This window comes from Sciurus carolinensis, chromosome 4 (genome assembly GCF_902686445.1).
Source record: "Sciurus carolinensis chromosome 4, mSciCar1.2, whole genome shotgun sequence".
NCBI classification, from domain to species: domain Eukaryota; kingdom Metazoa; phylum Chordata; class Mammalia; order Rodentia; family Sciuridae; genus Sciurus; species Sciurus carolinensis.
Window position 1 is genome coordinate 10,928,677 of NC_062216.1, and position 18,214 is coordinate 10,946,890.

At 50.9% G+C, this 18,214-nt stretch overlaps 1 protein-coding gene across 2 annotated transcripts in view; it reads right to left on the bottom strand.

Moving 5' to 3' along the window:
• Ptk2b (protein tyrosine kinase 2 beta) overlaps positions 1–17,477 on the bottom strand; it is a 117,001-nt gene extending 99,524 nt beyond the window's left edge. For both annotated transcript variants that reach the window (XM_047548882.1, XM_047548881.1), the window contains exon 1: positions 17,310–17,477. The gene's annotated coding sequence lies outside the window, so the exon portion shown is untranslated. The remainder of the gene's footprint in view (positions 1–17,309) is intronic.
• Positions 17,478–18,214: the final 737 nt, after the last annotated feature.

Genomic DNA, 18,214 nt, shown 5'->3' on the forward strand with positions numbered 1-18,214 from the left:
GAAAATATAGGGTGCGCTCTGAAAAGATGAGGTCAGGTCAGCATAACTAGATGAGAGGCAGCAGAATGCGCTGGGCTGAATTATGACCCACAAAATTCATATGTTCAAGCCCCAGTACCTCAGCATGTGATGCGGGTGGAGATGGGCCTTTACAGAGGTGACTGGGATAAGATGAGTTCATATGGGTGGTCCTTTCTCCAATCAGACTGGTGTCTTTATAAGAAGAGGACATTAGGACACAGCCACACACACAGAGGGAGACCATGGAAAGATCCAAGGAGAAGACAACCATCTGCAAGACAAGAAGAGCGGCCTTCTAAGGAAGCAGACCTGCTGACGACTTGACCTTGAATTTCCAACCTCCAGGACTGGGAGAAAATAAAGATCTGCTGTTAAAGCCATCGGTCTGGCGTTTTGTTTTGGCAGCCCAAGTTGACTCACACCGGAATGAGGAGGAGCGAGGCTGGTAGAAGGGGCCAGAGGCGAATTGCAGAGGAGCCGTGGGGTCGTAAAAGTCAGGCTGAGGAATTCAAACACGAAGGGATTTGTAGATGCATTTCACTTACTAAACTTAATTAGAAAAAAAAAAGTATTGCAAAACACAAAGTTCACTTAGAGAGGGGAAGATAGGAGCCCGCAATGGCAGGAGGCTGCAAACCACCAGCCGAGAAGTTCTGCTTTCTGTGGTGGCATGTCTACTGCTGGCCATGACTTTTCAAGATGGTAACAAAATCACTTGTCCAGAACTGGAGGGCCACAGAGGCAGGGCATGTGGACCACCACCTGAAGCAAGGAAATGGGAGCGACTTTCTATGTCAAGCCCAGATCAGAGAACAAGTGGGTGGTCGGGTCCCCTATCTTTGAGGGCTGTCCTAAGGAACAGCCACTGTCCTGGGCTGTTGCCCAGCTCAGTTCTAGAACCAGAGCATGTGAGATTTCAGCTAGGTGAGAGGAACAACCTTGTAGCAGTAGGAAGCATCCAACGATGGAATGCAAGGTTGGGACAAAACCTTCTAACGGGTGCTGGAGGAAAATAAATCCTCTCCCTGAGGAGGAGTTCACACTAGCTGACTTTGAGCAGTGAACTTGGGTTTGTTGGGGGCATTTCCAGTCCTTCATGATGCTCCCTTTCTCTGGAATGAGGGGAGACTCTATGTTACTTTCTCCTAGGGCAGCATGGAGCAGAAAACAAAGAATTCTAGGAGAATAAACCCAAGAACCCCCAAAGCCTCGTGGGCTCTTTCCCATCTGCAAATGGAACACAGGAGCCACAGTGGAGAAGTACCTCCAACACCCACCAAGGTCCCGAGCGCCTGGACGTGTAGCTGGATCAGGTCCTGCACACCTTCGTTACAGGCTGAGTAGAGTTTTAAAAGAAACCTGGAGAACTGACTAACTGCCAAATACTGCCCAGGTCACTAGACAGGGCCCACTCACAGGCAGAAGGAGGAGGGTGCCCGCTATGGCCCATGAAAAGTCAGTGTGGCCACTAAATCTGAGCTGGGCAAGAGCAGGGCCAGGCAGCCTAACAGAGGTGGCATGGCAGAAAGCTGGGCAGGACTTCAAGGAGTGAAAATGAAGAAAGAGGAAGCAAGAGGAGATAAGGAAGACTTGGGTGGAAGAGGTAGCTCTTCCGGCTGAGGAATGAGAGGTGAAAACCTTCCGGGGACCAGGGGCTCTTGCCAGGCTCAGTCACTTTGTAACCAGTGGCGTGCACATCTCCTGCTTCCTGGAGCTCCTGGTCACGGCCCATGGCCCACGGCCCTCGGCCCTCACTGCGGCCCTGGGTTCTGGGCAGCTGTTGCGTCTACAGTTCCTTCTTACGTGTTTCCTTGACTCGCCTCCCATGAATGTGTCAGGCCCGTCGTGGGTTTCATTGTTGTCCAGGCCTGAACTCACCTGCAGGTAATAGGATGGGTTTGCCTCTCATCCATCTCCTCACAACCAGAAAGCCAGTGCTGCAGTTCTTTACCGATAAGTTACCCAGTCCCACGAAAACACTATGACCATGAGCATTTGGCAGATAGGAAGGTTGAACTGAGAGGGGTTGAGAAGTGCTTAGGGTCACATGGTTGGGAAGCAGAGGGTCCACGCCTTGAGCTTGAGTCCTTGTCCCAGCCCTATGACCTGCCTCACTGATGGACTGGAGAGTTGCTTAAATGCAAACCAATGTCCCCTCACCCCAAACTGGGAGACTCATTGATCTATATTTTAAAAAGCAAAAATATCAGCTCCAACTTTGTGCTGGGGCAGGGAGGCCTGGGGGAACATAGCAGAGAGGGCACACAAATAATCGAGGGGACATGCATCCCAATTTCCTGAAAAGTCAAAGACAGGATCAGGAACCAAGACTCAGAGCCCTTTCTCCAATCCAAGGGCATTTTCCTTTAGACACCTACTCCGAGGAATTTCTTTTTTTTAAAGCAAAAGACCAGAATCCCGGGGATAATGGTAATGGCTAATGAATTAGGTTCAAGTTGAAGAGCAGTTTCCAAGAGCACCTCTGCGGAGAAGCTGAACTGAAACCAACTCAAGGACATCGTGGGAATTGAGTTCTCTCCAAGGCAACGCTGTCATTTTGTTAGACTGGTGTCCCAGAGCTGCATGGGAACCTTTCAGGCTTCTGGGACTCATGTGGGGTACACAGGTCAGGCGATACCATGATCCGGGGGGCGCACGGTGACTTTGTTTGAGAGGAATGAAGGAAAAGACCTGAAGTAGAGTTGGTGCCGAGGAACGGTGTTCAGAAATCATGTGAGTGTCGAGGGATGCAGGGGAAGGCTTGGCTATGTTGCTGGAGAGATCCGGAGGGAAAAGGTCTGGGATAAGTACAGGAACGAGGGTGGGGGGAGTCAAAAATTAGAAAAAGAAGGATCAATCACAAGATGAAATTCCTGAGACTGGTTGGATGCCAAAGACAGCACAGTTTCTTGCCTGAGCAAAACATTCCTAATACAGCTCTGGGGGTGGCTGTTCCCTGAGTAAGGAGGTTAGTAATTGCATGATTTTCAGGGCTGAGGAGCCCCCTACCCCTGGCTCTGTGCCACATCAGCTCGTGGTTGGTTCTGCAATGGCCTCCCCTTCCCCGTGGCCGCCAAGGCCTCCGTAAGTACCTCTCCAGAAGGCGGCCAGCAAGGGCAGGTGCAAACAGGTTTGGGTTTGCTTTCACCCATCTCTGTGGTTCAGCAGACCCTCGTGGAACCCAGTCTCCACTACGACCCACTGAGGGGCACAGGCCCCTGGACTCTGTCCTCAGGATTCCTCCTCTAACTGGGAAAGTCAATATATAACAAAGGGCACAGTAAGGCAGAAGGAAAGTCCCAACGGAGCAGGGAGAGGCCTGTGGAGACGCTCGGCGGGAAGAGAGGAGCCCATTCAGGGGGACGGCAGGGATGCAGGAGCGGTGTCCCGACTGAGACTGCACCGTGGACAAAGGCAATCCAGGGAAGCCAACCTGGTGGCCAGGGCACCGTGGGCAGACAGATGGCAGAGCCCATGGAAACGTGGTAATTGTTTCAGCATCAGAACCATTTTTGGAGCTCTAGGAGCAAAGCTGAGTAAAACCCAAACAGGGGGACATGGCTGAGTGGGTCCTACTGCAGGCATGTGCAGGAACAGGCCAAGAGCGCGGCGAGGGGCCTAAATGTGCACCCCCAGGAACGGAAGTGGAAAGGCACTTGAGGTGCTGTCCTGCGGGGCCTGTATCAGGTGGTTTTCAAAGTGTAATGCCCAGGCCACCTGCCGCGCCGTCAGGAGTGAGATTCTCAGGCCCAGCCTGACGTGCTCTCAGGAGCCCTGGAGCTGGAGTTGTGGATTTGGGTTTGAAAGCTCCTCCAGGTGATTCTGATACCTTGAAAAAGCATGACCCCCAGGCTACGCTGGAGGATCTGTGGCACCCCGTGGTCAGTAAAGCGGCCATTGCTGCCACCTGCTCCCTCTCAGGACATTCTCCCCCTGAATGGCCCATCCCAGGACCAAGGACTCCTCGGGGTCCACATCTCCCTCAGCAGCTTGTCTTAATCTGAATCCCTCTGATGCCCTTTGGTCCCACAGAGACCAGACTAGAGACCATCTCCAGACTGTACTTTTCCTCAGGTGTTTTCCCTAACACCTCCCCAGATCTGAACAAATGTGTGAGCTGCGAATCGTTACATTTACTGGATTAGGATCAGGAGGCAAAGGGGACAAAACAAGGTCCCTGCCTTCCCACCGCTCCATTTAGCAGGCGTGTACTTGTGAAAAATAATTTTATCTCAAGAAAATAAGTGCCAGGCACAACTGGATGCAGCAGCCAAGTGCTCCGGGAGGGGTGTGGGGGTGGGGGTGGGGGGGCGGAATGCAAGCTTCTGTCCTTGCCCAAGCCCTCGGCCTCCCCCAGAGCCGTGTCCTGGACATCCTCTTTGCTTTGGCATTCCTGTGCGATTGGCTGTTCCAACTCTTGGGCAAAAATGCGTGCCTGGCCGCCCCCTTGCTTTCCAGGTCGGTGTCCTCTCTGTGGGTTCCCCTCCTGTGGAGAAGCACATCTCACCTCCTGCCTCCCGCGGAGCCACGTTGGTTCTTGCCCACCTGGCCACGCCCACTGTTCTCCTCTCCCCACCCCCACTGCAAACACAAGTCAGGGAAGAAAGCAGCCTCTCTGGCAGCATGCAGCAGGCACTGTGGACCTGACTACGCCCTGCAGGGCTTGCATCTCCATGGCTTGCACTGGCCTGGCCTGCCTGCTGCCCTTGGCCACACCCAGAATGCCTGCTTGCAGATCTCCCACCCAGAGCTCCTCTGCTGGGCACAAGAGCTCTTCTGGCCTGGGGCCAGAGTCCTCCTCTCCAAAACAAAACGCTGGCTCTCTCCTCTGCCTGAAAACTCCTATAGCTACACATCCGGTTTCTATACACCCCATAGCTCCCTGATGCTTGAGAATAATGTCCAAGGGCAAGCTACCATGATGGAAGGCCTGTCTGCATCCCGCCAGTACTATTCCCACTAGGATCCTGCAGGAGCAGGCCACCTGAGCTGTCCGCAGCTTCCCCAGTCGGCCTGCGGGCTTTCATTCTAGAAAGCTCCGCATCACCTTCTTCTGCCTGGTTCACTTCTATCTGTTCTTCACAACCTTTCCCAGCACCACCTCGTTTGTGGTGCCTTTGAGCCTTGCCTTGGAGACGCTGGCAGCTCTGGCGTTGTGGCTCCGTGGCATCTGCAGCCCTCTCCGGCAGCACAGTCATGTGACTGCACGCATGGCTCTTTCATCTTGAGGGTAGTGTCCTGCTCCCCTCCGCCACCCCTGTGCTTAGCTTAGCTCCTGACCCAGAGTAAATACAGTCGCCCTCAGTATCCACAGGACACTGGTTCCAAGACCCCACTGCAGATAACAACCCCACAGATGCACAAGTCCCTTGCCTTACAGAAAATGGCGCAGTCCTTCCATATTTGCATACCTACACACATCCTCCTGTACATTTACATCATCTGCATATTACTTATAATACCTAATAACAATGTCTGTGCTATGCAAATAGTCGTTACACTGCATTGTTAAAAGAGTAACAATAAGGAAACCAAGACTGCACACCTTCTGTTTGGATGTGACCATCGTAGGGCCGGTTACATCCACCGTTGGATGAACTGGCAGATGCGGAACCCACAAAAACGGCTGACTGGAACGTGGCGGTCTTCAGACTCACTGCTTCAAAGCTACCAACTCCACACTCTTGATAAAGGAAGCATGACTTTGAGAGAAAATAAGGACTTCTTCCTTGCAGATGTTCAAAACCAAGGGAAACATTCACCTAGAGGACAGGCAGACACTCCTGACACAGTATGGAAGGAAGGACTAGCTGTCACTGCCCCTGGAGCACACTGAGTTTGGTCTAGAAAAGGACTCAAGTTCTACGGAAAAGATCTGGATGCTCATCTGATCCAGGCAGCTCTGAAGCCCTAGTTCCAAATCCCTGCACCACCACTGGAACAGGAAGGCGTCTCTGCACACTCTGCATACTGCTCTGCACAGTTGCTCCCCCACTGCACTCCCTGCACGCCCTCCAGAGCAACTCACAGGAATCTGCCCATCAAGCTGCTGCTGTGAAGTTTCTCCAAAGAGCAATACTCTCGGCCCTTCTTGCCTCTCAGGGTCTGAGCCCTTAAAAATCATCCCTCAAGTGTGGGCCCATGTCTGTCACTTCTTCATGTCTGGCCACAGGTTCCTTTCTTATCTTCTTGCCTGATATTCTTCCTCTTTCCCTTGCTCACTCTCACCCCAGACACTAAGTTCCCTTTGCTAGCTCGCATATGTTTCCTTGGGGGAGGACCAAAGGGGAAGAACAGAGAGGGGAATCTCTGTCCATGGAAGCTGGTGGTGAATCATGGTGAGTATAGTCACTGAGGTGACCAGACTGTCCCACACGGAGGCGGGAGAAGGAAAAAGGACTGGAAAAAAAAGCAGGAACTCAGAAGTCCTCACACTGATGGGAAGGGTGTGGTAGACCTGAACGAGGCAAAACCCAACGTCCTTGAGTTGAATCACATACTAATGGTCCTCTCCAGCGACAGAGAATCTGGAGTCACATCACTTGATCAACAAGTTTTGACCACATCCAGAAACTGGGAAGCCTCAGGTTCCCCCACTTTAAAGGAATATGGTCAAGACATATGAGAGAACAGAAAATGCAGTATCTTACTTCTAACCTGCAACCACAAACCTGTTTTTAAGATTTTTATATACAGTTCTAAGAAATGTATGTTAAAGACTAATGCCAGTTTTCTAAGGGGGAATTAGAAAATCTTGAGTAACGAGAGAAAGACTGGTGTGGCTGTTCAGTCATTCATTGGTCTGCTTGTCCATTCATCCACCCATCCATCCACCCATTCTTCCATCCAACCATCCATTGTTTGTAAATATCACAAATGGTAAAATAAGGTAAGCTCTCTCCTTTCCTGATTATCTGTCAGAAAAGAGTAATTCTACAGTGATATCATTACTGATCTTTCCATACGGGTTGCTTTCTCAATTGCCTTATTTTAAACAAAAATAGACTAGGGAAAATATTAGCCTGAAACCACTTTAGTAGTTTTGCTAGTTTGGGGTGCTTACAATCGTCATTTGATAGAATGATTTTTCTTGTTTTAAACAGGCAGGGTACTATGATATTGATTCAGTAACTTTTATCAAAACCAGTGCTAAATGTTGTAAACAAACCTTTAGAAGGGCACTTTTTTTAAAGCAATGAATTAAGTGGTTATATGGTTGACATCAAAAATAAATAACTTCTTTTGCAGGGGCACTGGGGATAAAAGTAAAAACTTTCTAAAGAATTTTAATAGACATTTCTCCAAAGAAGTCAGGTAAGTGTCAAACAAGTACATGAAAAGAGCCCAATATCCTTAGTGATCAGGAAACACAAGTGAAAACCATAATAGGATATCACTTCTTCCCCAGTAAGATGACTAAAGTCAAAATCACAGACAAAAAAAGCATCAGCAGGAATGTAGAGAAATTGGATGCACGATGCACTGCTGTTGGAGATAGCTGATAACGAAAATGTTGTGGAGAGCAGTTAGGTAATTATTCTGCACGTGAAACAGAGTTACTACGTGACCCTTGCACATGAATGTTCACAGAGATATTATTTATAATGGTTAAAAAGAGGAAAGCACACAAAGGTTCATCAACAAATAAAAAGGTAAATAAAATGTGGCATATCCATACAATGGAATATTATTCATCAACAAAAGAGTGAGGTGCTGATAGACATTACACGCTACGTAAAAGAAATCATTCACAAAGTCCTTTACATGGAATGACCATAAAAGGTATATCTATAAAAATAGAAAGGAGATTAATGTTGCCAGCAACTGGAGAGACTAACTGCTAATGGGACAGTTTCTTTTAGGAGTGATGAAACATTTTGTAATTAGTAATGGTGATGGTTGCATTTTACATCTGAAAACCCAATGTATTGTGCATTTTTAAAGGGTGAATTTTATGGAATGTGGATTATTTTTCAAAAAGGCTGTTTTTAAAAAATAAACACCTTCTGGATTAATAAGGAACAGCCAGTTCTCCCTAGACCATGGCGATGAAGGTATGTGCAGAACCGAGAGCTGATGTAGGAGGGTCCTGGCGATGAGATGGACGCTGGCATCAGACAGGAAAACTGCTCAAATCCATTGTATCAGGGAGCACTGGGGAACGCAGTATTTTTAAGATAATGTACTTTTTTTTTATAGTATGTGATTTAAAATGTCTATCACTAAAAGAATATGTGAAATATTATCCTAAAAGGTTTACATATTCAAATCAGTGTTTTTCTTGTTTTAAGAGCCCTCCTTATTGGGAGAACACTCAGGTACATGCTGCATACACTGAAGGACGCCTGTGTGTCCAGCACCTGGCTGATGCTGGGCTGCAATGGTGACTCTCAGAACAGCGTGGTTCTGTTCTCCACTGGGCTTCCAGCCTGGAATTACAGAGGAGCCCAAGTGTATGGCCATGCGTATGAAGGGTCTGTGATGCTGATGACATCTTGTAAGGGCCCTTTTTCATCTCTGGGGGTCACAGGCTCCTCAGAGAGTCAGATGAAAGCTGTGAACTTTCTTCCAGCAGATATACACTTGCTCAGAAGTAACAAATATGCATCTTTCAAAGGGTTCATGGATACAGTCTCCCAACAGTATGTACGAACCCCCAACATGTGTACAACCCCAATAAAGCATACAATCTCCAACAATGCCTACAGCACCCCAAACATTACATACAATCTTCAACAATGTATACAAGCCCACTTCAACAAGGTATAGTCTCCCCATAATTAATGCCACCCCTCATAGAGGGACAACCTTATAGAGGATCCCAGGGGCCACTACGGAGTGGAGTTGGGGGCCTGGAAGGCATCTCTTCTCCCCGCTTAAACTCTGGATGGTCTAGTCTAACTTGGTTTACATACTAGGCTTCCCCCTACCATCCACTTTGAAGAAAGCTCTCGTCTTGTTAAAAAGCCCCCAACCCCTTTATCATGTGCACAAATGAGCCTAAGGCTCACTCAGGCTTTCTCAGGTGACCCAACCAGGAGCTTGTGGTCGGCTGGTGAGGAAGCATCCACTTACCCAGGGATCCCTGTACCAAGTCCTCAGGAGTTTTGGGTGTGAACACAGGTGGGGGTTGAGTGTTCAGCACATGGGTGTAGGAGAGTCAGGTAAAGAAGGAGGGAGAGGGCCCAGAGGCCACGCTGGAGACAATGGAGGCCTCCTCTGCAGATAAGGGAGTTAATGTACATTAAGTGTTTTCACCTCTTGGGAATGGAGGAGTCCAAGGTTCAGAGTCCAGTGACCCTGGCAAGTGATATGTCTGTGCACACTGCTAGGTCAAAGTCCAGGTCACAAAAAACCTTGTTTCCCTCCTTGTAAGTCTCCCTGCTGATTTCCCAGTGCAATTTCACCCTCAGCTGGGGTGAAATTTCACTTTCCCCCACTCTCTTCCTCTCTCCTGTCATTCACCAGGGCCCAGAAGGGCTCAAAGCTGGAGGACAAGAGGGAAGAGAGAGCAGGATCCCACAGATGGGAAGACTCGGGGGCAGATCCATGACTCCTCTCTGGGTTACAGGAAGTCTCCACCTTCGGGAGGGGTTAGGAGGGCATCCTGGCCCTGGGGCGAGAACTCAAGAGGCTTGGGATTTGGTCCTCGCTGTGTGGGTGTTGCAACTGGCTGTTGTGACGCTGGAAGCAGGGAATGAGGAGGAGCCTGTGAGTGTCTGTGCAGGTGAGCCAGGCAAGCGTTGCAACGAGGGCGGGGTCACACCTCCCTGACCCGGGGAAATGGAATCTCCTAGCCTGAGAACTTGAGGACAATAGGAAGGAGAACAAAATACAAAGTGTTTCCCTACCCTGGGGAGTTCAGCATCAGGCTGGGTTTATACACGTGGAGGGTTCAGAGGACGCAAAGAAGACTGGAGGCTGCAGTGGGAACTTGGGTTTTGAATGGGTGGGCCTGCAACTGAGTCCTGAAGGACTAGTATGTGGGGACGGGGGCAGGTAGGCGGGGCTGGTGTCCCAGCAGGACACGGGACTCAGCAGAGGTTTGAGGGGCACCTGTGAGCACAGTAGGCTGGCTGGGGTGAAGGGCTTCATTTGGAAAGCATGGGGACGGGACGTTGGGTTAGAAAGGGATATTAAGGTCAGCATAGATTTAAGGGAGTCTGGATTGGACAAGCGGCACTGGGGAACTTTCGAGGGATGGGAAGAGAAGCCCTTAAGAACTATTTAGTAACATGAGGTAATAAGGCCTGGGCTTGAGTAGGGAAGGAAGGAATGAGAGGCATGAAGGAAGAATCTGTGGGATTTAGTGATGGGCAAGATATGAGCAGAGAAAAGCGAAGGCAGAGAGGTAGGGGAGAGACAGCCATGGTTTCCAACCTGAGCCTGTGGGGGAATAACCACTGCAGAGAGAGGGAAATTCCAGGAAGATGAGTCTGATCTCCAAGCGGCAGTATTTAAGATGAGCTCTCAAGAGAGGCCGTGGAGGGCCCGGGGAGGTGGATCTGGGAGTCAACAGCACCCGGCGCCTCAAAGGCAAGCCCACAGGAAGGGAGAGTGTGACTGGGGAACGCGGAGGAGAGAGCTCAGGAGGACTGGAAGATAACCGTAAACCCACGCCACTGATGTTTCCACAGGCCTAGAGTTTTCTAATTCATCAGAGAACCTACTCCAGCTCTGAGAAAGTAGAAGCTTCCAGGTGATGCACAGACACCATCCAGCCCCCACGATCGACCGACCAGAGCCACACGATGTGTTCAGACTCTGGGTTGTTACAGCCCAGCCATTACAAAGTCTCTTAGCGGCAAGCGCAAGCTCTCGGCTCTCCGGTCCACTTTATGCTGCGCCCTGCGTGGGACAGTGGCCCCTCCACCCAAGTCCCGTCGCCAGCAGCTCTCCATCATTCCGATAAAGTCCCACAGCCTTCCACACTCTTCCGCCTCCAGGTCCAGGCTTCCTCACTTCCACCCTTACTTTCTGTTGCCGTTTGCCACCTGGGCTCCACCCCATATGAGTCACTCAGACCAGCCTTTCCGCCTCTCTGCTTTTATTTACACTCTTCTTTGACCACTTCACCCTCCCAAGTTCCCACAGCCGAATCCTACCTGTTCTTTCAGAGCTTTTCCAAATACCATCCCCTCCATGAAGCTCTGTCACGTTTCTTAACCAGAAAGAGTCTCCCTGTCCTCAAATCTCATAGCCTCTTTAAGAGTACTGTAAGTGCCTATTTTTGCCAGCTATTCCCCTTCATGTGTCACCTCCCCTGCCCGGCTGTAAACCCTCCAGGACAGACAGACTCCTTCAAATTTGGATGAAAAGATGGAACCCTGAGAGTGCAGGGGAGACACACTCAGCCAAGGCCTGAAGGGAGTTTGCAGGAGGAAAAGAAGGTTCAGGCAGTTCCACAGCCTGGCAAACCTCAGTCAGGACTCAGGCCCACACATCATTCTGTCCCCAAACTCTTCTACTTCCCCGGAACAACTCCCATGATGTGTTTTGGAGCATCATCACACAAGAAGTGTATTTCTCTCAAGGACCCCACAAGAGAGGTGGGACAAAGTCTTCATTTTCAAACACGTAAGGGAGGCTTAGAAGAGTAGAGAGGTCACACAGCTAGCAGGCAGAAGAATCCAGCACCCCGGCTGTGGGGTGGGACCCTCCTCTGCTTCCCAGGGTAGCCCCTCCTGGGCTGTAGCTGTGGCTGCATGGAACCTGGGGCTCAGGAATGGGGCTAGTGGTGAGTCCCTTACAAAGGCCTCAACTGACAGCTCTGTCCATCAGTGCCAACCGCCTGTGCCACAGCAAGGGAACGGACTGGATGCTGTTGAGAGTGTCTGCAGGTGCTGCAGAATCAGCTCTCTTGGAACCTGTAAGGAGCAGGCACTTGGGGTGGAGGGTGGTGAGGCCCAATGGAAAGATTCTAGAGCAACATGCTCCTGCAGAACAAAGAGAAGCTAGGGGTGCCTGAGGAAGTGGTCAGGAGAACAAAGCACACTAACTTAGAAACCAGGACAAGCCGTGCTGCTACCTCCAGGGGCCAGGACTGCAGCCTGGATCTTTCCCACACAGCTGGGACCGGAACCCCTGATCAAAATCCAAATTGAGGGTGAAATTCCCAGAGGGGCTGAAAGGAACCTCCTGAACTCTGGGGCACCAGAGGGGCTGCCCTGGCTTGGGGAAGTCTCAGAGAGTCAGGTGGAAGAGCTTCCACAGAGAAAGAGCACGGAAATGGGGGCTCCCAGCATGGGTGGAGAAACTGACCCACTGTGGAGGGAGACCAGCCCATGAGCTGGAATAAAGCCTATCCCAAGGGCTGGACCCTGGACCAGACGGATTCCTTTGAGCTACCATCTTTAGTGAGTGACTTTTTGCCAAATTCTGGGGGTGGGGGTTCACAGCATCAAAGGGAAGAGACAACTGGAGAGGGGGAAAATGTTAGTGACTGTAGCCACGATGTAAAGGGAAGCCCTTCTCCTTCCAAGGGCATTGGTGGCTGTGGATCTTGGTTCTAATCCCATTGACTGGCTGTCTTCTGAGAGCCACAGCATGGGGAAAAGGGAAGAGCTGGACAAGACCCGAAACCTAGAGCAGTGCCCAGCCCTGCAGCCCCCTGGAGAGTCTCTCAAAAATACAACCGTGCAGTTTTCTTAATCTGCCCGTTGCATCTAGGTAGAAAGTGCATCAGAATATGCAGCCTGCAGTCTGCGCTCTTAATCAAACTGTCATCGTGAGTAATAATTATACCTTGGGAAACAGCAGAGTGACTCAAAAAGCTGTCCCCTCCCCCACCCCACCCCCTCACACAGCTCAGAGCTTTGCACGCAGTATGAAGAGGCCCAGAAAGGACAGGCACCATTTTCTCCTGCCTGTCAGCTCTCTGAATACTGTCAGTGATCATTCGGGCTCCAGGTCCTGAGGGGCATCACTGGGCAGTGTCTTTGCTGGCTAAAGAGTTAACGAGGCCCGGCTATTCCCAAGGTGCAGTGGACTAGAGGGGGTGGGCAGAAGTACACACTCTCGAATGCCTGATGCGTGCCTGTGAGGTAGCACCCAGGGGAAGCTTTTGCCTCTGAGAAGGTGGCCCATATCCTTTAAAAAGAAAAAAAAAAAAGCTCTGATACAAAACAGAATAGCTAACACTACTGAGTGCCCACTGCGTGCCTGTTGTTGGACAGAATGCTTTAGATGCAGCTGAGGTTATTAACTTGTGAATACAGCCCTCTGGACGTTAAAATGTTGAAATAAATAGAGTGTACTCATTGGTATATGTCACAGCCCTCTGAAGGTCTGCCTCTTCCACTCCCAAAGTCCCCCTGATCTGGTATTATTGGGGTGATCCTGAAACAGTGGGCACTGTCCCATTCTGCTTAGGGTGATGGTAGTGTCGTGTGTTTGGTCTGTGCCCCAGTGTATACTACTTCACCCTGCCCCCTTGCCAAAGCCCCATTACCATCCCATCATACAGATGAGGACACTTACAGCTAAACGACCTGCCTGAGGTCATATAGAGAGTCCTGGGGAACCCAGGTGTGCTGATTCCTAGCCTGGGCTATGGACCACTGGCCTGCTTGGGAGGGAAGCACGTGTGAGGGTCGTGGAGACTGCCCCTGCTCTTGCTCCTGTGCCCTGCATCTGGCCTAAACTCTACAAGAAACGGTCACAAAGCCAAACTGCTTCATACCCTTAGACAACTGCCTTCTGCTCCTGTGTCTGCTCTCATCACCTCTGTGTGACCACCCTGGAGCCCAATCATTTGGGAGGCCTGGCCCACATGTGGAGAACTAGGATCTCAGAGACCCCCCACATGGGTCCACTGGGGGACTGCTGTGTCCCCTTCCCTAGCCTTGTCAGCAGCTTTACTTGTCCTAGCAGTATTTAGGCACATGGAAGTACATCATCACCAGGCAGAGCTAAGTGCCAGAGATGTAGATTTTCCCAGGGTCTCTGAACCATGGGACAGAGACATAAGCTGAAGGGGAAGGGTTGGGCTGACACAGGCAGAAGTCTCTGCCAGGAGAGTCGCACCCAAGAGCATATTCCCCAAGGACCTCTGGGGTGGAGAGATCCTAAGTCCAGGATGAGGCAGGCCAGTCCTGAGTAGAGGAGGAACAGTACCTTTGGAAGTCCTGTGTGATAGGGCTCCCCACGCTCACCACATGCCTAATGCCACGTCCCTTGAAAACTTGCAAGGGTTCTATGGCCACATTCAATGAGTGCTAGCGGAAAACCAGTGACACATATTTTCTTCGGCAGCACTTATGCATTGACCATGCAAGGATGAGTGACACCTTATTTGAATGTTTCCCAGTGGAGCATCTCTAACTGTCTCATGGCATAGAGTCTCTCTGAACACTGCCTGGCAAAGCTGCCCGAAAGGACTAGGGACAAACATACTTATTGCTAGGCAAGGGGATGGAGAGATCTGCCCCTGGAAAGAGGGAACCTTTATAATCTAGTTGTTCCCACGAGGTAAACACACTTTCCATTTCCTCCTTCTCTTAACAAACTCTTAAGTCCCTCCAGGTTCCCTTTCGCAGGCCCCTAATTTGTCCTCACAAATGATCTTATTAAAGTCAAAACATGGTTCACAAGGCACCCTTCCTGTGTCCATCCCGGAGTTCCACTATTCAAATGCGGAGCTCATTATAAAACTATGAATGACGAAAGCCTAATTGCATGGAGCGCTTTTCAGCATCAGGCATTGTTTGGTGTCTGATGTGGATTCTCCTTTAATTCATTCACAGTTCCCTTCAGCTAACTGGGCTCTGAGCCATTCCCACTTGGCCTACCTGCCACCCTCCAAGGACAAGGCTGGGTATCTCACTTCTTGAAACAAGCCACAGAGATGGGTACGGTAGCCCTGAGAAAATAACACCAGTTCTCTCCCTGCCCCGGGACTACTCACGGATCAGGAACAAACCCCACCACATATTCCCCTGAGACCTCTCAGCGCTGCATAGATGGCAATGGAAATAAATGAGCTCCGAGCACTTTGTGGATGCTGTTTTTGTCAGCCTCTGTGAATGTGTTATAAAAATGAATATGCACCAATTTTTCCATAGTGCTCATGGGCAATTTACATATTTTATCACGGATCCTCCCCACAAACAGTGCCTGAGGCCCAGAGAAGTTAACTGGTTTACGTGAATTTGAATCCAGGCCTAGTGGGCTCTGAAGCCCAATTTCTTTCTAAGGTACTCTCCTCCTCCAGCTCTGTAGGTAAATGAGCTGACCAAGGAATTGATCTTCCTCATCATCATCACCATCTTCATCATCATCCTAAGTCACTGAGTGATGGAACTCCCAAATGCAATCCAGGAGGATAGGTTACAAGATAAGCATGTCCCAAACCGTCTCAGGGCGGCCAGGCAATCCCCAGCTCTGACCTCCCCAAAGAGGACCAACTTAGAATAGGGTTGCCGGATTGATACAGGACATCCAGTTGAATTTGAATGTCAAATAACAGTGAATAATGCCTGGGTATAAGTATGTCCCAAATATTGAATGGGCATACTTATACTGAAAACAAATACTCAAATATGCTTATTTGAAATTAAATTCTGAGTGTCCCATGCTTTTATTTGCTAAATCTGGCACCTCCATCCCAGAGTTGAAGGCATGCTGGGAAGTCTCATGCTGGGCTCCAGGTCCCAAGCTTTGCTCCAACAAGAGTTGCCATGGCAGCCTGAGCATGCCTTCAGAGGCTCTGAGGAGCTGTCTCAATTTACCTCTCAGCTTCCCCTGCCCCCCTGTGTGCTCTAGGCCCTCACTAACCAAGCTACTTTCAGTTCCCCCATTGTCAAGCTGCTTCTAGCCTCCTGCTGCTTTTAGCCTCTGGTATGTGCACTTCCCTGCCTGTGTGCAGTCTTCTTCCCCCTCTTCCTCTTTCCTGGCTAATTCCTACAGTTCCTTCAGGCCTGGCTTAGAGCCACTTCTGCCAGGAACACTTTCTGGCCATCCCTGACTGCCTCTGCTTCCCCACTCAAGCACTGGATTGATTGCACCCTGGCCCTTCCCATGGCATCCCCTGCTCTCCCCCATTCTGTCCTGGCAAGCAGGGGACATGTCAGACTCACCTTGTCTTCCTGCACCTAGCACCAGCACCTGGTTGCAGGTGGGAAGCCAGTAAGAGAATGAATGAATGACGTAGACTGTCCTGCCAAAGTTGGTCTTCTGCATGTGACTACTTCCTTTCTTCCTTCTGGCATGAGTCACTTTTTCATTGCTACATCCTGCTCTCCCCTGTCTCTCACCCCCGCAGGTGCTTAGGTCAGCAACAGTCCTTCAGGTGAGCAGAGAACAGCTAGGACATGCAGAAAACTCCTGGCACCCCTTACCCTATCCATGCCATGGGCCTTGCCTCATTAGGCCAGGTTAGTTGCAGGTCTACTTAAACCTCTTCTGCCTCTGGTTTCCAAGTCCTGCTGGCTAATGCCACTCTTAGGTCCAAACTTGGTTCCTTAAATGATCTCTTGCCCCATGGGAGTGGGGGACATTCTGGTGTCATATGGTCCAGGGTTAGGGCAGGTGGCAGGGTTTGGTGGGCTTCAGAACATCACCCATATGCTCCATATTCACCCACCCAAAGCTTTGCCCACGCACAGCCTGACAGCAGGAGCAAGCCGCCCAGAACTTAACCCTTGAGGGGTATTCAGAAGACAGCTTTAGAAAGAACCTGTGAGGCGGTAACTTTTATCCGCACAACAAGCACACACACCAGTTAGGCTCCAGTCCCCCTTGAAGTGCCCAGCCTGCCACCAGTCAGAGCTCTGGATTCAGAAAATTGGGAGGGGGAAAGAAATACCTGGGGGAGTGGAGAGGGATGGGGTGGGGTGAAGAATGTGACCCCCAGGGGCTGCCGGAGGCCGGGAAGGGAGCAGGGCGGGGCAAGGGCAGAGGTCTGCACAGGAGCTTCAGTTGGAGTCGGAGCCCATGGGCTCGCGGCTCTCTCCTCTGACCTTTAGAGGCGCAGGCTTTCTGTGCCTTCCTGCCGGTGGCCCCAGCCTCCCCTGTCTGCCTGTGGCAAGAGCATAAAAAGGGTAACACCTTTCAGACTCAAATAACTCCAAAAATAGAGCCTCTGTCCCCAGGCGAAGGCCAGAGAGCTCCGGGCGTGCACGCACCGCGACTCCCACTTTCTAGGTCAGTCGCGCGTCTTCCGGGAACCCCTAGTTCCTGGTACCAGGTACCCCCATGCGGGAACTGTCGCCCTCTCTCGCCCCTTCCACCTAGTTAAGCCTCCGAGTCTTGACCGGGCGCTGAGCCGCGAATCGCGGGAGTAAGCTTACCGAGAGCGAGGCGCGGACTCCGGCGACCGCTTCTCGGGCGTGGCCAGGTGAGTCTGGGGCTGCGCAGGTTCAGGTGAGTCGGGGGCTGCGGCAGGTAGAGCGCGCGGCGGAGGCTGTGGCTGAGTAAGAGGCTGACAGGTTGGTGTGTTCCCCCTCCGCCTCCTAGTCGTTAACCACACCCCTGCTGCTCTCCTCCCCACTTCCTTAAAGGGTGGGGTGTGCAGTCTGTGTGCCTGCTCCAGCCTCTTACCATAAACTCTGAAATAGACGCTGCCGCCAATTCCCAGAACGGCCGGGCTGACCTGGGGCGATCTCTGCCGACCCCCTACCCAAATGGGATCCTTAGGTGTTATGTGCCCCTTGTGGGTGGTTGACCCCCCAGTTTCTACCGCCTCTCCCTGCTCCTTCCACTCCTCCAGTGGCCTTTTGGAGGTCCCACTTCTTTGGTTGGTTTCCAAGTGGAAGAGTGTTATCTGTCATGCTCTCAGCACCTGTGTCCCAGTCTCTCTGTATCCTGACTAGGCTCAGCCCCCTTGCAGGAATGACATCAGGTGAATACCACCAGGGGCACTGGCAAAACTGGTTCAGTTCCTACCTGCTAAGGACCAAGTGTATGAGCAGAGACTAGCAGGCTCAGAGGCTAGCATAAGAAGCAGAGAAGCCAGACAGCTTTCTCCTGGGGTCCTTCTGCATGTCAGCACAGTGGGATTCAAGGCAGGGACTCAAGGCAATTTGCAACACTTCTTCCCTACCTCTGAAAAGACCCCAGACTTTCTCCAGAGTGGGAGGAGGTGAACCAGATTCTGCAGAAGGTCAAATGCTGGCATGTACTCAGTATCACCCACATCCTCAGAGTTCTTCTGTAGAGTCCCTTCCCCATGACTCCTAGAGTTGTGTCATGCTGT